We start from the raw sequence: 17535 nt of genomic DNA on the forward strand, positions 1-17535 counted from the left end.
AAGTCGAAAGTTCCACGGATGTAAATAGGCATAGCCTTCATTTAATCCTATTCAGTATATGGTCGGATTTACAAGGTGGTGAACAGATGTGTGATGTCATAGGCTTTAAGTACTCTGTTATGATGACGAGGGGCAGAGCAGCCGGAAAGAGGGGAGAGGGGGAGGGGTGCAGTGGGGTCGTCTGGTTGGGACGGGGTACGGATCTGTAGGTCAGCGATTGATCCGATGGTCGAGTGAGTGAGTGAGTGAGTCTGTATGCTTATTCGTAACGCCAAACTGGTTATGCAATCGAAGGGTCAGAAACGGTTTTCACGCTATATAATTCTCTGTTGATAAGGTCACTTCTAAGGGACCGTCCAAATGATATTTCAAATTTCCGGGACAATTTATTTTTATCGATAACCTGTCAGGCCACCCCCACAAATACCTTGACATGAAAGATTGAACACGCTTCTTGCGGGGCCTCTGCTCCATTATTTTTAAGGAATGGAGAGTTACTCGGACATTCCCCTCTACATATTCAACAGAGAGCAAATGACAATGAAAGTTGGAAGTTATATGAATGGAACACTAAGTTTTCACTATAGAGTTTATAGTCGAGCGGTGGTTCGTCTAGTGGTTAACGTGATCGCTCATCAGTGATTGCCACCATGAGCATCGATCCACACAATTGGGATACGATGATATGCATCAACCAAGTCAGCGAGCCTGACCACCCGATCCCGTTAGTCGACTGTTACGACAAGCGTGGGTTGGTGAAGACCCATTCTACCCCGGATTTTCACGGGTTAGGTCGGTAAGACGTACTGACATCCAAACTATTGTCATGTGTTCAATACATGGGGTGCATGAACTGCCGGCCAAAAGAAAGGGTTAACCGTAACTTGAAAATTTGATTTGACCCCAAATTACAGACGTTACTCGGCTGAAAACAGTCGTCTATGGGAGATACTCATTAAATATGATGCATGCAATATCGTCTCTCATACCCGCAGCAAATACATCACAAGTAAAAAAAACATTTCTTGTTTGTTTCAATTTTAGGCACCATCAGACATGGGTGTGTTTTTTGGTGTGTTTTTTTGCCAGGCTGTTTAGCTTCATGTTAATCTACTCCGACAGTGAGTGAGTGAGTGAGTGAGTGATCATGTCGAGGTTAATGGAATTTCGACACATTTCAAGGCTGGCATAAGGTATATACTCTGTAGCTCTATTCCAAGTCGACGTTGAACAGAAAAGAGCTCGAATACCTCAATGGGTGAAGTTTTTGACTGTTTAAAGTCGCACTAGGTTGGGGCTTTTACGGCGATGCCTCAATACTTTGCACCAATTCTTTGATCAAGCACGCCCCGGCATTACGTGAAAACAAACATCACCCGGAGTGGCTATGTTGTATCATGGTTATAGCATCCAGGGTGCGCACCGGTCAACACGGGAAACCAGTCAGGTTACTATGACTCACTTCCGGCTGATGTCAAGTTTCAAATAAACCACGAATAAGCCAGTCTATCCTGGTGAGCAACAGCCTAGTGTTCCTTTTAAGGAAAATTTCAACAATAGAATGTCTGGAATTGAACCCGGACTTTCGATGTGACGAGGATGTACCTTTACAACTAGGCTACCTCTCCAGACGCCAGATGATGTTGAAAGGATGAATGTTTTATTTATCTTCACATTCCTCCCCAGTGAACACATCACATATGATTTCTACAAACTAAAACATGATACTGGACACTAATGGGTCAGTAATAACTTCGTGGCACTCACCACCGCGAGAAACAAGCTACAAACAAACAGTTGAAAGAGCTGATTTGCAACCATACATGGTATTATATGATACACTTTATAGCATAGCATGGGGGTGAGTATGAAATCTCCAAGGTTTCTAGCGTTGCCTGTCGTCACTACGTGCGCTACTCCGCCGTATCTATCACTGATCCAAGCACATGTCGCTGTAATGTTTCGCCCTTTCCCCTAGGTTTGATTGAGTCTTCGATTGCACGGTGCCACCTGCCATTCAAACGAGCGAAGGATCACCTGCAACTCTTGCACTCACCTCAACATTGAAAGATAATTTCGAACGATCCGTATTTAGCTGTATTAAATGTCTGGTAAATGTCTCAGAGTGACATATGGTTAGGTGGTCCGGACGTTGATGGAACGGTGTGCCATTAAGTCATTATTGCAACAGAGACTGGGAGAGACCTGTATTATCCCCTAATGAAAAAGACACTTTTCGTTCAAATAGAACGGATTCCGGTTTATGTGTCTGGTTTCTGAGAACTGTTCAGGTGGGTGTAAGGTATCTCTATTCCTATTCTGGTTTTTTAAACCGGTTTTTTAATGTGGTTGGATGACATGGAAAAAAAACCGGTTGTCATTGAAGGTTTGGGTGAAGTGGATAGGAAATTATTGCTGGATTCCATGATAGATGCCTATCTGAAATTGGCATAACGTGTAGGTTTTAGTATAGATTTACGAAATAACGGGACGATGAGATTGGATACGTTGTTCACGACGACGATTTATCGAAACAAGATTCCATGTAGAGGTTTTCCTAATGCATTTGATAGGTTCAGATACTTCATTATTACAACGACCACGTGGCAGATCTGGCTGAAGTCACCATTTTACCATTAGATTCTGCTGTTAAATCTTGTGACGAGAGAACATGAAGATCTAGTCTCTCATAAAGACTTTATAAAACAAAAATATCTGAAAGCCCCAAGCTTTACTACAAAACTTTGGCAAAGTCTAGATTTAATCTTTCTTTCTGAGAATGAAGAAATTCTCTGGGCCCGTTTGTTATTTTCCAAAAGAAGGTATTCAACCATGTTTGACAAACAAGACATGGTTATGCAGTGGAGATGTATTTCAAACGGGGTATCAAAGTTGTCTAAATGATACTGCATCACACTCTTTTCTGTATACTTAGGGGCGTACCATTTGATATTAAGGGGGGGGGGGGGGGGGGGGGGGGGGGGCGCTGGTGGAGATGTTTGGGTAGAGTCATGTTTTTTCTTCATAGGTGGAAAAATGTTTTCTTCATGGAATAGCTTTGGGGTTTTTATTTTTCACATTTCATATTCACATATGGAGGAAATGTAAACATTTTCTCAATGTTCACTAAAACAGTACAGCGAAAATAGCAGTATCATTTTTAACAACACCATGTGTAGCAAAAGCCCAGAGTGCATTTTCCTTCAGATTGGCAGAAAACTGGTCTTCTTGATATTTTACACTGCTCGGGGAATGTATTTTTCAATTACTAAGAATGAGTGAGTATGGTTTTTACTTCCGCTTTAGCAATATTCCAGTAATATCACAGCGGGGGACACAAGAAATGGGCTTCACAAATTGTACCCATGTCGGGAATCGAACCGGGTCTTCGGTGTGACGAGCAAACGCTTTAACCACTGGGCTACCCGACCGCCCCTTCAATTACTAAGATTGTGGATGATGGACATAAATAACATAACTTTGATGAAAACTGACGAAGAAAGGTAACCAGACGTGACGCTGACACTGCAACGATGGTAGAATAGAAACTGGCAAAGGGTCATGTTCAGAGGAGGAGAGCAGATTCAAACATTTCCTGGCAGATGAAAAAACTTGTGTCAACCTCTGACAAGGAGAACATCGTTGCATTCAGAACCGTTTGGAAGTGGCAGCATCTGTATTCCTGCCAATGCGGCATCATTAGCCCTGTCATTGTGGCATCTGTAGCCCTGTCAATGTGGCATCATTAGCCCTGTCAAGGTGGCATCTGTAGCCCTGTCAATGTGGCATCATTAGCCCTGTCAAGGTGGCATCTGTAGCCCTGTCAATGTGGCATCATTAGCCCTGTCAAGGTGGCATCTGTAGCCCTGTCAATGTGGCATCATTAGCCCTGTCAAGGTGGCATCTGTAGCCAAGCCAATGTGGCATCATTAGCCCTGTCAAGGTGGCATCTGTAGCCAAGTCAATGTGGCATCATTAGCCCTGTCAAGGTGGCATCTGTAGCCAAGTCAATGTGGCATCATTAGTCCATCATTAGCATTACATTTGCCAATCTCTCTCTCTCTCCCTTTCTCTCTCCTGTTGTACTATCGTTCTTGCAACAGAACAGGACAGATCCCTTTTCAACAAGACAACACAAGGCCCCATACAACGTATTGCCTTGATCAGCTCAATCACTAGACTTATCACCTATAGAACTCTTGTGGTATCACCTTGACCGTCAAATTAGAGCACGACCAGGTCGCCCTTATAACAAGGATCAGTTATTGAATCCCATTTCTTGTGGTCAGACGTATTACTTCTTCTTCTCATGTTCGAGTCGGGGCGTGCATTGATTCCCCTGGTCAGCACACAAAACTGACTTGTACATTTTGAAGGAATAAAGGAGTTTCATGTTCTGATTTCAGTCTTGATGGCTGATAGATACTGAACAACTGACCCCATCCTCCAAACTGTGGACACAACATTCCTTTTTGCTCTCATTCATGGCATAACTTGTAGTGATGTTGACATATGTTTCATGTCTTTTGACAATACAAGTATGTTTATGCTGTGTTTTTTTCCAAGTAAGGGTAAATAATGCTTAATGGGAATTTCACATCCGAGTCAACAACTGTTTCAGTCATATCACAGCGGGACAAGTGGAATCAAAAACCTTTTCCAAAGATGCATCAACATAGCCTTGCATCATATGTCATGTTGAAATGGAAGATTTGAAACGATTATTAATAGATAAGTGTTACAGGCACAGTGTGTCATGCCCATGTCTCGATGTCAAAGATTGTGGCTTTGCTCACGAAATACTCCATGTTGATGAGGATGACCATATTGCGGTCGAGACTTTGTTTTGAAGATGAACAGGTTTTTTTTCAAGTAGATGGAGGCTGAGTTTTTTATTTACACAAAATTATGAGCTGTATTTTTTTCACCTCCCTCCACCCTCTCCCCTCCCTAGAAATAAAATGTTTCACCTCTTAGTCCATAACATTTTCAACTGATTTCAGAAAGGAATCATTTGGGAGAAATCATCCTCGATTACCCAGAATCTTATATCTCCATTCTTTATGATGAACACCCTGAACCCTTTTCGGACAAGTGTCACTATTTTTATTTCTCGTCAGTAACGTTGCACAGAATATCTCACGTTCATTAGAGTTATTTAATTGGATGGCGCCTTGCCATTCAGATCGGCTCAAAACGAAAAACAATATCGAATGGGTCCAGGGTATTTATCATGATAAAATGGAGATAAAATACACTGGATAATCGAGGATGGGGAGAAATTACATCCCTAGAGCGTTCTATCAATTAAAATCTTCAGGGGGTAGACCTACTCACCCCCACCCCCATTTTCTTTGTGATTAAACAGGGCGTAGATATTATTTTAACACAATCGAATCTACAAATCATTTTCAAAATTAACAAAACGAAAGAAAACAGGACAAAAGACAGAGATGTGTGTTTTTGATTTTCCAACGATGAGAAAAATCTCCCAATTAAGGAACGAGTACTTTCTTAGAAAAACAGCCGTGGGTGTCCAACGCTTAGGAGGCTCTTTATCTGAAATACGTTGTTTGTGGTTTTTAAGCTTGTAGATGAAAAGAAAACACTAGGTTTGTTTGTTGTGTTTATTTGTTTAACAAATTACTCCTCGGAAAGAGCCTCGAGGCAAAATGTGCCAAGTCTCGGTCGTAGCGCATAACTTGAGACATTTATCGTCCCGGGAGCGCAGGTGACGTCGTAAAACCAGCATAATTCCACCGAAATGTCTTCTGCTTTTAATTATGAAATGTGATGCGCATTTAAGTGTGAAAGTCTTAGTATACACAAGAATGTGGCTGTTGGTGATTGATGGCTCACGGAATGGTCCATACCGGCGTTAGATGCAATAACCCATCGTCGTGATGGTGTCAGGGGGAGGTAAATGTAAGAGCAATAGATGCGGATGGTTTGCGGCACGCCCTACATACGTTGTCCTGTCGTTCTAATTGTGAAGGGTAAATGTAACAGCAGGATGTTTTCACCTCGAGAAACCCCTACTTGCGTTGTCCAATCCTCTCCAGGGCATTCCACTCACTGCTGGGACGAGACTGACATACTGCTGAATGGCGTTATGTCTACTGCGTCACTGCTATTAAATTCACGCATGCTTGCGTTAGCATCTCTACCTATAATCTCCGCGACGATTACGTCATTACGTGACGTCAATCCGCACATTCGCCGTTAATGTATCACTCTTCCCACGCACCTGACCCGTCATACTCGAGTTATATCTGACATTCTTCACTTATCTGTCTACTTCATCTTTGTGACTCTCATCCCCAACCCTACCCCATCCCAATCCCGAAAACAAAACCTAAAACAACCTCGCCAGCTTCCCCCTCCCATTTTTTTAGTTTATAAAAACAACCACGAAATCAGAAACCCCCCCGAATGAATCAATAAATCAATGACTACAAAATAATGGTAGAAAAATAAATAATAATAGAAACTGTTTTTTTCAATTATATATTTATGTTCAGGATCCCTGATACAAAAAGACAGAGTGTCACCCCAGGCGGTGCAACCCTCACGCTGTCAGGAAACATGTGGAAAACAGCTGATTTACAAGGTGACTGATTAGAGTCTGGAATAACATATAATGGTAATGTCTTTTTTTTATAAAAGACGACAAGTATAGAATAATATACATATTAAAATATAAATGAAAAAAATAATAACCCACCAAAAAAATCGCACCCTTCTTTCTCACCATTTATCTATTCACCTCAGTATTTCTTTATACTCGACCTTGCCCCCAACCATCAGCTTCCCCTCTCCCCCAAATATATTTCCCACCCCCCACTCCGCAATCATCCGTCACCCAGCCCGCCTCGTTATCACCTGTCAGTCACTCTGACACCATCATGTAATTGCAAACATCGTGTTTAAACAACAAATGCATCTTCCAGGGGCCATTTGCTCTAAACTCGGGTCGTATTTCCTTCCATTAGTTTTAGGAGAGATAGCGGGGTTAAGTGAACGCACCTAGCTATTGTATTGACCGCTAGGCCGGTATCGGGGCCCATCTACACCCATCTGACACCGCGCACAGACCTCACAGCCTACAGATACACGTTCTTCAATTATTATGGAAATTCCTTTTTCTGATAATCTTTACCGCAGTTTTTGCCGTTACCAATATTATGGGACAGCACTCTGTTTTGTAAATTCAGCTTTGAGAAACTGACAACCAACATGGTTGGGAAAGGAAGTGTACTCTGGATGACTTCTATTAAAACGAGATGCGAATGAGTAGTGTTCGACGCCTACATAGCGTTCCAGCGTCATCATGTTTATGTGTTTGTTTGTTGTTTTAGGCCGCAAGATCATGTCGGGCCATAAAAAAACGACACATTTTAAACTTCCGACTAAACAGGGCTTCACTAAACATAATCTTTTGTATAACTGTTGAGACGAAACTCCACTCAATAACCTTAGAACTGTTTTCCTGGCTTTTTTATGATGTTACAAGTAACATTTTCGTAAAGTCTATGAAACATTTATTATAATTTTGTCTGATCTGATTTTTTTTCTAATGCTAATTTCATGAAGACTGAGTTGACTGGATTTCAACGTCTATTTTCTTTCAGTGCCATGTTTCTGCACATATGTTTTTTTTTTTTTATCAAACATGTGATGGGCAAGCTGTTGAAAATGTCACTTGGGTAGCCTAGTGGTTAAAGCGTTCGCTTGTCACGCCGAAGATCCGGGTTCGCTTTCCCCACATGAGTACAATGTGTAAAGCCCATTTCTGGTGTCCCCCGTCGTGATATTGTTGGAATATTGCTTTAAGTGGCGTAAAACCATACTCATTCACTCTACAATGTCACTTAGTCATATTGCCGGTTTTAAGACTGTGGAATATTGGCTGGCGTGGTATTTTGATTAAACGAATGCATATATTCTCCTATATCGTGTGGGGACTACAAACTGGGTTTTACTGTTAATACGGTACGAGTAACGCGAATGAAATACAACACCCCAAAAATAGTCTTGTTGGGCTAAGGAAAATTTGGCTACGTGAGCAAAAGCTATTTTTTCAATCAATGTGATCATGATGGCACTGCCTCTCGGGAACTAATTGAAATATTTTTTTAGATTCAAACTGAAAGAAAATTAAAGCAAAATTTCATTTCACGGCTTACAACTCTCCCGAAGGGCATTCCAGAATTATCGTTATTTTACTGGTGTCAATCAGTGAGTGTAATTTGACACATGTTGAATTAAAAATAACACTTGGTAATCCTGGTCGGATTAAACCAGTTTTATTTTGTTCTATTAGATTGGTTTACCATTGGGGTTATCCATTATGTCTATATCAGAGTCAAATTATATTCATCAGACCCTTGACGCGTAGATACAAAGGAGGATACGGATCAGAACGTGGAGAAATGTGAAGCACTCATTAATATAACACACACAGTACACACACACACATGAACACCCACACTCTCTCACGCACAGACCGACACACATACATTCACACACTCACATACACCCCCCCACCCCCCCCCCCCCCCCCCCCCCCCCCCCCCCCCCCCACACACACACACACAGACACGCATTCACATGCAGACACACATACATTCACATAAAGACACACATGCACTTACATACACACTGGCACATATAAATACTAACTCACACACACTCACATACACATAAAAAGCCCACAGACAGACAGACAAACATACAACCACAGACACACATAAACACTCATACTTACACACACACACACAGATTAACGCACATACATTCACAGACACAGAGAAAGTCTCACACAGATATACACACACACTTACACACAGATTGACGCACATACATTCACACACTTACAGACACACATAAACACCTCCACACACATAAACACTCATACAAACACGCACGCACACACATGCACTACGTATTATATTGTGTGATAAATCTTTCTGTGAAGATTCCGGGGCAGAATAGGTCTTCAGCAACCCATGCTTGCCGTAAAAGGTGACTATGCTTGTCGTAAAAGGCGCCTTGCGGGATCGGGTGGTCAGGCTCGCTGACTTGGTTCATACATGTCATCTATCCCAATTGCGTGGATCGATGCTCATCATTTCAATCACTGGATTGTCTGGTCCAGACTCGATTATTTACAGACTGCCGTCATATAGCTGGAATATTGCTGAGTGGGGCGTTAAACAACGAACCAACCAACCAACTGTGTCCGTGATGTCAAGGGGTAAATTTAGGGTTTGCCGTCACTTTCAAGTGTCAGTACTATCTGCCCGTCATGCCGCTCAAATGAGTGAATTAGTGAATTAGTCTTGTCTTACGCCCCATCAGCCGTTTTTCACAATCCTCCGTGAGCTGATTGAGCTGGTCTACTTTGTGGCATCAATGAGCATGATTCCGGTGCTGATCACTTAAATCACGGACTTGTTATATAGGTCCGTGCTTAAATCAAATCTGTTACTTCGATGCAATACCTCTCACTAATCAGCCAATCAACATCGAGGCTTCTCAATTCTCGACACGCGTGCGAAAAGCATTCGGACCAGCATATCTGATTTCTGTGTCTCGAAAACGAACTAAAACGACTATTTCCGAATGTAGATGATTAAGCTGGGCCATTGTATCTGGTTGGGTATGTTTCGTACATTATGTCTCTTCTTACGTCATGGCATCTCTCACCCAATAGGGAGCACCATCGAAGGAATATTTGTGGGTTTTAATTTGTACAAACCGAAACTTTCGAATGAAGGTGGTAAAGAAATGAAACCGAACCTTTTTAGAAAGCTGCCATCTGATTGGCTCAAGAGCCCACGCATCTTTAGTTTAGATCCGGCGTCAACATTCGCCTGACGCAAACTTATCGGAGTAAAAGATCTGATTGGTGCTGACGGACAATTGGATTAATTTTGTTTTAAACCAAAAACATGGAACATAATTGTCACGCCGTGATACCCGAAAAACCGTTCTAGCCGCGTTGAACCTTACTAAACCCCCAGCGAACCATTTCACAATGCACTGACGAGAAATGGTTTTCAAATATTGTTGACGTCAAATATTTTTTATTTCATTTGAAAATCCACGAAACAAAGGTGGAAATGTATTATTGATGAAACAAAGTGGCCTGAGGCAATGCATATCTGTCTGTGAAGTTACCAATTCCTCCGTGAACCATTTTCCTCCGAGCCGTACAAAAACCTCGCTACCTCTCGTTTCTGTCTTTTATGGTTCTACGGTGGCACTAAATCAGCGTTTTGGATCAATTATTTCAACCCCTAAAGACAAACTCTCAAGACAAAGTAATAAAACAGATGCTGTGCGCACATCAAGTCATCTTAGCAGCTCGTAAATCCCCCCGTATGTGTGTGTCTGTGACACTGAAGCTGTGGGGAGCTTCTCTGTACAATACATGTACAATAGACAAGTTGCGTTACGGTGCTCTGTTTTAATGCTGGTCGGGAAACACGTCTTTGTTCTTGGGGACGTAAAAAGGATAGAGCACCTCGGTCAATGGATGTATTGGAAATAAACTCTGCCTCAGTAACCGCGAATGCGTTACAGTGCACTGTATTCTAATTGGAATGGGAACACGATCATGGTCGTTGAGTCCATAAAATGAACATTCCGTCAATGAATATGGTGGGAGCATGACATATGTCAACCAAATTACCGTGGAGCGTTTCGGTGCAGTGATTTTATTACTGAACATCGTCCATAAAGTTGCAAGGACGAAAACGCATGTTCATGAAACCTCGTTTTACAAAGCGGGTTTAGCACTGTGACCAGCGTAAGTGTTTGTAAAACTGATTGATGACAGTGGTAGATTTACGATCGCTGTGTGAAGCCGAACCATTGTGGCAAAGTACGTGCTTAGATGAGATCTTCCTGTTCTTCGTAGCGGCCGCGATCATAACGGAAGTATCATCACACACACACACACACACACACACACACACACACACACACACTCTTTTATCTCCAACTTAGCACAGGCTTTCTCCAGTCCGTGTCATGAAATTTTGACGCATATATCTACTTACGTCACGGCGTATGTAAAGGTGTCGCGATCACTCACTTAGTTTAGGAAGTGTCATCACACCTGCAACCCCAACCCACCCCCACCCCACCCCCCACCCCACCCCCCCACCACACATACCTCTCTCTCTCACTCTCACCTACCTCAGATAAAGTTAGGATAAGATTTATGGATGAACAACTTCTTTAATACAATTAGGGGCGTCGTTTCGGTGTAGGTTCTAACCTGCTTGCATCGCTCCTATTTGTAATAAAGAAGTTGTTCATCCATAAATCTTATCCTAACTATGATGATTTACAAACCTAGAAGCATAATCAGGGCGAATCGGGATTCGGATCCAAATTCATACGTTTCTGTCGCCTAAGGGACGCAACTCAGCATACAGCCAATTCCGGCGCCTTTCACGACTCGTACATCCGTGGCCCATTTTCTTCAGAACCTTGCCACGTTTCGGTTCTGTTTTGTTACAGCAAGTCGTGTTTTTCTTTACCCCAGGGTGCACGTTTGTACAGTACCCACACGTGTGGATCGACTGCCTCTCCGGTTCTAGCCTGACGGGGGCCTCGTATAGTCTTTACGCCTTATAGAGTTCAAGTTCAATATCCAGAGGGAGCACTTGGACGCTCTTGATCTTTTATTACAGTAAAATGTGTGTTCCTAACCTTAGACAGGCTCCTTCCTAGGGGGAGCGCAGGTCCATGTGTTTCAACAGACATGGATCCGGGGGCACTTGATTGTCGCCAACAGCTGAACGAGCTGCAGTGGAGTTTGCCAACCCCCCATCACCCGGCTGTCAAACAGACATAAACACAATAGTAAACATCCGAGCCCCACCATATCTAGATATTTGTGTTTTCTCTGATAACATATCATCTAAACATCAAATATCATCAATGCCTTTCTGCCGTAAAACAGCGGGCAAATATGCGGCCATATGGCTCAGCATATCAGACGAGGGTTTTAGTTTTCGGGATGTCGCAATAACAATGAAGTCGGAATTAGACCTGCTGTTGATGTTGACGTACTGCAAGTAGTAAATTGTCTACTTTAGCGTCGTTGTAACAGGGTCAGATACACAGCTCACAGCCAGGCTTGCAACGCCGGTGCAACAATGTACAATAATCATTCTCCAGTTACATGCTTGTGTGATTTAGCAGAAAGGAACACTCTTAAGTATCCAGATCGGGTAAACAGCCTTGCGTCAGGACATTCCGGTTCCATATTATCTGTAAGGTTCCCTATAGCATTAAGCAGCAGTTCAATGATCCATGAGAATGGTCTATATAGAGAATCCTTAAAAAATGGAACGTATAGATACTAAAACATTAATCTAGGATCAGAAGGATATTTTGCCAACAAAATCCTGGAGTATTCTCTGGAGTTCCTCTCGCCTACTTGCTTCTCACGCTGTGAGTGCTGTGCCTGGAATGCGGGTTTTTTATGCCATATAATGAATTCAAAGCACTTGCACTTGCACAATACACATTACGTGCACGACGCTGATTTCGCGCGTTACATCAGAATCTTGTCCGGTGCAGCAAATAAATCATAGGATGCACACACGTTAAATTTAATGATGCAGTGTCGGCCATTCTTACGTGCTGAAGTCCACGTATAATGGAGTCCGTGACGTGCAAATAAATCCGTTGCATCAATCTATTATTAATGTTCCGTAATAAATAATTTTACTATTTCCAAAAGTCTCTTTGACTGTGGATTTATACCTCATGCGGATGAAAACTGTCCTTTTAATCACAGAAACAAGTTGACTCAACTTTCTTTCTTTTTATTATAAATGCAGGCTGCTACCGGAAGTGACATTTGCACAAGCGCGTTGGAGGAGTGATGAGAATGAGTGCTAAATATCTTTTCTTTATTGCAACCCTTGTTTTGTTTTGTGAAGTTGAGAAATGTGCCCCAACCTCTGCCACCCCCCCCCCCCCCCCCCCCCCCACCCCATCACACACACACACACAACGCACAATCTTCCCAAACCACAACCTAATCTTAACGGTGACGCGAGCATGTTCTGACGCTAAGCCGTATTGCAACATGTGCGTTAGAAAATAATGATATGTGAAAATGTGGAATATTGTCAACTGATACGGGTTTCGGCTTTACAATATGCCAAGCGTTACAAAGGATTTGATACTGGAGGGTGTTTTTGCCGAAATCTCCCGTCATGCCCTAGTCTGCGACAGACGAAGAACTGGTTAAATCCATCTTGGAATCACCAGGGACATCATGCGGAACACTGCATGGAGAGATGTGTGCACGGGGGGTGCAGGAGGGAGGGGCAGACACCAGGGAGCAGAATGGGTGGATAAGAGAGAATTAAGACACCAGAAATGTATACGTTGGATCGAGCGTCGGATTGACGGCTGTTACTGTAGAGGGCTCAGATGTTTTTCGGAGAGAGGTTTTCAGTAGTCGGGGTAGGGGAGACTAACAATAGTAACATGTAGTCCCAGAAATAAAGTTATCGTATTTAAAAATATATATCTACAGAAAAAAAGAAAATCCAAAACGAAGCCAAGAACAATGCTTATTTTCAAACTGAGGCAATCTAGACTTGCCAAATCATTCTAGACTTGAGCTGGATCCAATTTTAATTTATTCTCCAGGGTGTGGGACACAGTCTAGGGGTACGGGTGCAGGGCCAAGGAGAAGAACTGGCTATTCTCTTCCCAAAGAATTTGGTAAGATGGGGGAATGAACTTACGATTGGAATGGGATGGGTGCATACAGAAAGGGGTGGGATAAAGGTTGAAAGCGAAGTATTGTAATAATTTGTCCCACATGGAATAAATCATAACTAAGCAAAGGCCATGTCTAGAATACTGAAATGCCGCTGCTGACAAATGAACCAATTGTTGACAAATGTAGCGAAATCTGATGCTTGACAAGAAATTCCCTCACCGTCCATAGTGTCACTTGATATGACGATGGCGCGATGGTAATCCCATTAGGAGGTGGGTGGCAACTGGGCCCAGTCTTTTCTACACTGTAACTTCAAGTCTTGTTGATATTTCCTGACCTAAATTCTTGCATTTCTCAATGTTTTCGTGGTTGCGACACCGCCATCAAGGGCGCTTCAAGGATTTATAGCTGCACATCTCTCCACGCCACGTCAAATCGCGTTTTCCTCTCAAAGTTTATTTGATGATATCTCCCATCATCAAAATTTACGAATGTTTGCGTGAACCGTAAGTACACCATTTTAAAGATTTTATTAGCTTGTTTATATTTGATTTAAAACTGTAAAACCAGATATCACGTTTATGTATCGTGAATCGAGTGTTTGCAGATTATGTAATATGTTCATAACGGCTAAGGGTGTTGTTATTAAGCAAGCGAGGGACAGAGTATGAATATGTCAATAGATTGGGCTTGGATTTAGTTATTTTGTTTAGGTAGTCGCTTAGTTGCAGTTGGGGGTTAGCGTTTGGAAAAACCCCAAATCATATTGGTTTTTGGTTTGGTGCTGGAATGGTTCTGTATCAACGTGTGGGCTTGTGGTTGCTATTGGTATTGATTGGGATTGATAAGGGATATTGGGTAGATGCTAGGCGGTTATTTTCATGTTTTGGATAGGCTGTAGCCAGTCCTTGTTGTTGGACCTAATGCCGAGCGCCAGTCAGGGTAACAACAAGTACCATTTTTCAACGTCTTTTGGTATGACGCGGCCGGGGATCGAACCCCGGACCTTCCGCTCCCCGGGCGGACGCTCTACCACTAGACCACGGAGGCGGTCGTCCAGATAGTGAAACGAGTGAATGAGTTGGGGAATATATTTTTTTCACACAAATAGTCGAGACTGGCCTAGAGTGACCGGTAGTTCATGGTGAGAACAACGCTCATCGACGTCAGGGTATGGTGACGTACAATAAGCCGTTATAAAGCGTTCGTTCTTCACAACGAAGGCCCGGGTTCGATTCTTTACACGATTACAATGTGCTAGGCCCCATATTGATATTAAATGACATCTTGTATTGCAACAGTAACATAGTATTTAAAATAGTTTTATTACACAAATGGATTTATCTCTTTTTAGAATAAAATAAGTAAATATAAAAATACAGTGGCAATTTCATATATCCAGGCAAACCTGACAATTTTTTTCCATCTGGTTTTGATTACAATAAATGCTTATATTCCATAGTCAAGATACCATTTTACCATGGTTACAGGAATAGTGCTAAAGAGCGGAAAAAACCCAAACAAATTGATTCTCAGACCTGTTAGAAATAGAACATTTTTATAGAATTGTGTGTGGTCAGTTGGCTTGTTAGCTAACTTCAGTTGTGGATACAGCATGTCGGTCAACGACATCGAGGACGCTGTGTCAGTTACATCGTAATAGAATACCCCACTCATGGTAATGCAGCGTCTTCTCTTTTTGCGAACGTTGACAGCATAGCAAGGCACATCTTATCGTGTCGTCGTGGAAGGAGTTCAGTTCGGATTAATTAACATGATAAGGCTGTTGCCGTATCGTATGCATATCGATGTTAACGTTTTCCAACACACTTCCTCCGCTGCCGTCGAGTCACGACGCCACGTGTAAATATAAAACATGCATCAAAACTGTCCTGGGAGATCGGAAACGAACCATGATTTCAATTATTAGTTTAATGACGTGCATTGAGTGCGAGCATGCGGGCAAGTAATGCACCACTGCAGTGAGATACCCCACCTGGTCAGAGTGCCCTTGTTGTATAAAACATGGGCTGATGAAAGGATCACCGAGAAATGCACTCTTGTGATTCAAACAGCCACAGCAACAGTAATTAACCGATGTAAGTTGTTTGCATCTACCATGCATTCGTTAGTTACTCCTGTAAAACAAGTTTCCGCTCTTAAAAGTTTTTTCCCCCGCTAACTCAGTTTCTCACGCGATGTTTGGGACTTGGCAATTTCCACATATTAGCAAGTCATTGGAGTCGGCGCACCGTGCTAATTTGCCGTGATGCTCTATTCCTCGCAACTATTTGCTTTTTCTTTTCCGGTCGACGTGACCTTGTGTGACCTTGGATGAGGTGGTCAAGTAATGTGCCAAATTCAAGATGGTGTTGACGACGTGGGTGTTTTGACGCAACTCAGTGGCTAATATTTGGGTTGTCAATAGCGCCTATCTCTCAATGTCAATATCCAGCGTCTGGGTGTCCCAGTCTTCTCGGTCTAAGGACGCTGCAGCAGAAAGATGCGGGAACTAAACTCCATCTCAAACGCATCAGCAGATTACTGATGCTAACAGTGAAAACCAAGCATGTTCCTCTGGCGACGGGTTGGAGATGGTTTTCATGGAGGATGCGCTCTTTAGGTTTTTTTGTCTTGCTGTTATAGACCTGTTTATTGGCATTTCCATTCTCTCTTCGCCTATGTTTATGTTTGGATAGCATTTAATGGCAAAGCATCAAGTACGACCGCTCTTTTCGCTCAAAGTCTTCACGAATTTGAACACGGCTATAACTTAACAAAGAGCATGTTCTTCCGTAGGCCTTAATAATGTATAACCCCATTTTCACTTTCTTTCAACACTTGTAAATATGCCAAAACCATAAAACAACAATTGAGTACTCTTATACTATAGACCCTAATTTTCTACCAAACTAATACATAAACTGGTTGTGAAAACTCGACAAAGGCAACATCAAAATAGATCAAGCAGTAAGCATGTGTAGGTAAGCTGGATTTACTGTCAAACACTCAACGGTCATTCTCAGCGGTTTGTAAGCTAACTCATCTCTTTTCCTCACAACAAAACACAAACCATTCCAGTTCCATTGCAAACAAATACACAAACAACAATTAAGGATTAAAAACTTAAAATGACAAAATAACAAACCAAGTCATGGAATGGAAAATAACAAGAAATAAAAACGAACAGGCACTCAACAAAAATAAACGTGCATCACAGGAAACTTGTAATACGTCATATATTTCAACGCTTAACATTTACTCTCATTCTTCCACCAAACCCACAAACAGCACTGCATCAGGAGTACAGCTTCGCCTTTCAAGACCGCATTATCTAGTGTCTTGTTCACACATTCAAACAGCTGTTTGCTACAAGTGAAAATCACTAAATAGGCACCCCATCATTTTAAACGAAAAAAACCACTAAACTTTCAAACGCTCTTTTTCGCCAAAACGTAAGTCGGGCGCTCGAAGCAATTTAAGCTTCCGGAATCTCGGAATTACCGGACTTATTTTCGTTCCAAGACATTTTTGTAGCTTTTAACTTTGTAGCTCAAAACGCAAATATTAGTTTGTGTGATTACTGTTATGAACGAGCCTAGCGTGTGAACACTTGCGTAACATGTGGGAGACATTAACGAGCCTTATGTCCCGAGTGCGCCTAAGGCGTTTGTCATCCTGCGCTGTAGCCTAGTGGTCACGCGTTTGCTCGCTGCGCCGAAGCCCTCGGTTCAATTCCCATATGTGTAAAGAAGGTTCTTGGTGTCACCGAA

General features: G+C 42.3%; 1 protein-coding gene across 2 annotated transcripts in view; it reads left to right on the forward strand.

The window, feature by feature from the left end:
• LOC139467402 (extracellular serine/threonine protein CG31145-like) overlaps positions 1 to 17535 on the forward strand; it is a 91988-nt gene that overhangs the window by 10229 nt on the left and 64224 nt on the right. The window contains exon 1 of one of the 2 annotated variants that reach the window (XM_071248955.1): positions 14156 to 14268. The exons of the other annotated variant lie outside the window; for it this stretch is intronic. The gene's annotated coding sequence lies outside the window, so the exon portion shown is untranslated. Of the gene's footprint in view, positions 1 to 14155; positions 14269 to 17535 lie in introns of those variants that run through there. 2 annotated transcript variants of the gene reach the window in all.

This window comes from Haliotis cracherodii, unplaced genomic scaffold, assembly GCF_022045235.1.
Source record: "Haliotis cracherodii isolate W230 unplaced genomic scaffold, xgHalCrac1.p SCAF_2, whole genome shotgun sequence".
Taxonomy (NCBI): domain Eukaryota; kingdom Metazoa; phylum Mollusca; class Gastropoda; order Lepetellida; family Haliotidae; genus Haliotis; species Haliotis cracherodii.